The sequence below is a fragment of the Nicotiana attenuata genome, unplaced genomic scaffold (assembly GCF_001879085.1).
Source record: "Nicotiana attenuata strain UT unplaced genomic scaffold, NIATTr2, whole genome shotgun sequence".
In the NCBI taxonomy this organism is placed as follows: domain Eukaryota; kingdom Viridiplantae; phylum Streptophyta; class Magnoliopsida; order Solanales; family Solanaceae; genus Nicotiana; species Nicotiana attenuata.
In genome coordinates this window covers 103,857-106,380 of record NW_017673343.1, presented here as the reverse complement: position 1 = coordinate 106,380, position 2,524 = coordinate 103,857, and positions in this window count along the sequence as shown.

Here is a 2,524-nt window from a genome sequence, read left to right as displayed (position 1 = left end):
ATATCCTGTATTATTCTTACTCTTGTACTCATTTATACTGCTCTGTTCTACACTGTCGAACTTTATATTACATTTAATCTAAGTAGGGCCCTGACCTTCCTCGTCACTACCCGACCTAGGTTAGGCTTGGCACTTACTGAGTACTGTTGTCGTGTACTCATGCCCTTCCTGCGCATGTTTATCATGTGCAGATCCAGGTACCTCTACTCAGACTTACCATCTTTGAGGCGAGGCAATCTTTTGGAAACTTCGAGGTATATCTGCCGCGTCCGCAGACCACAGAGTCTCTCTCCATTCTCTCTTGTAGTTACAACCCTTCTGTATTTAGTTTGTTTTAGACATACTGGAGTTAGAGCACTATGTAGTATTCTTAGCTTGTGATTTCATGAGATTCCCGATTTTGAGAAAAGTATTAGTATTCGAAAGTTGATATGGTGTATGCCGAACGACACTATTAAACACTGTTTTATTCACCATTTTTGGTTTTTCTTGTTTTCTTTCGCAAATTTGTTTATTTTTCCGCATTTTAGGCTTACCTAGTCGTAAGGAGTAGGTGCCATGACGATGGTTCACGGAGTGCGAACCAGGGTCGTGACAAGTTGATATCAGAGCTCTAGGTTCATAGGAGTCATGAATCACAAGCCGATTTATTAGAGCCTCGCTGATCGGTATGGAGGCGTCTGTACTTATCTACTAGAGGCTATGTAACTGTTAAGAAAATTTCCACTTCGTTTGAATTCCTTGTCGTGCGAGATTTTGATATCACAATTCTAAACTTCTGTCTTCTATTCTCTCACAGATGGTGAGGAAAAGTGCTACCCGAGATGATCAGGCCCCCTACTGGAGCCGTCAGAGGCCGGGGCCAGGGTAGAGGCCGAGGACGCGCTCGTGGTACAGCAAGAGGCCCTACACGAGCTACTGCCGAGGTGCCACTAGCGGTGCCAGCCGGAGTCCAGACACCTGATACGTCTGCTACTACTGCTCTAGCACTACAGGAGACTCTGGCGCAGATTATGACTATGTACACCACTCTAGCTCAGGCAGGGTTGCTTCTCCTTACTGCAGCTACGTCCCAGGCCGGTGGAGGAGCACAGACTCCCGCCGCCCGCACTCCCGAGCAGCGGGTGCATGTTGATCAGGTCCTAGAGGCTATTCTTGTACAGCCGGTAGCCCCAGCTCAGCTCGAGGAGAGGGCAGTAGCTTCAGAGGAAGAGCAGAAGAGGCTTGAGAGGTTTAAGAAGTATCAGCCTCCAACATTTAGCGGGCTAGCTCGGATGGTGCCCTTGGATTTCTTGGGGAGTGCTACCGTATCCTCCGTACTATGGGCATATGAGGATCGAGCGGGGTATCCTTCACTACCTTCCAGCTTCGAGGAGCCGCCTATCAGTGGTGACGTGCTTTTGAGTTAGACAGTCTGGATGAGGCAGCTTCCCTGACTTGGGCTCAATTTTTCAGATATGTTCACGAGGGAGTATGTCCCCTATAGTCTCAGGGACGCCTGGCGCGCGGAGTTTGAGCATTTGCGCCAGGGTACTATGACTGTCTCGGAGTATGATGTCTGTTACACCAACTTGGCTAGACATGCACCCGCTTTGGTCTCTATGGTTCGCGAGAAGGTTCGCCGGTTTATTGAGGGGCTTATTCCCAGCATCAAGTCTAGCATGGCTCGTGAGTTTGAGATGGATATTTCTTATCAGTAGGTGGTGAGCATTGCTAGGAGGATTGAGGGTATGCATGCTAAGGATAGAGATGAGAGGGAGGCAAAGAGGTCTCGAGAGTCGGGCCATTATTCTGGTGCCCGTGCCCCAGCTGCAGGTCGTCATGATAGGGGTTATACGAGTTGCCCCGTTCATTCAGCTCTTCCAGCAGCTAGTGGTACTCCAGCTCCTCCCAGACCTCAGGAGCCTTATTATGCATCTCCAGTATCTAGTGCGCCTCCTGCACGGGGTGCTTCTAGTGGTCAGTTCGGCAGACCTAGCCCGAGCCAGTCACAACCGCCACGTCCTCCTAGAGCTTGTTTTGAGTACGGTGACACACGCCATATGGTGAGGGACTGCCCCAGACTTAGGAGGGGTGCACCTCCACAGACGTCTCGGCCACAACATGACCCATAGAGTTCTCAGGCTATGATCCCAGCACCAGTTGCTACCCCACCGGCCCAGCCAGCTAGAGGTGGAGGTCGGGGAGGTAGAGGTCTCCCTCGAGGGGGAGGCCAGGCCAGATACTATGCTCTTCCTGCCCGTACTGAGGCTGTCGCCTCTGATTCTGTCATCACAGGTACTATCTTGGTCTGTCACAGAGATGCATCGGTTCTATTCGATCTAGGCTCCACTTATTCTTATGTGTCTTCTTATTTTGCTCCGTATTTGGGTGTATCTCGGGATTCTTTGAGTTCCATTGTTTCTGTTTCTACTCTTGTGGCAGATTCTCTTGTTGTGGACCGCGTTTATCGGTCATGTTTGCTTGCTCTTAGTGGTTTTGAGACAAGAGCCGATATATTATTACTCAACATGATTGATTTTGA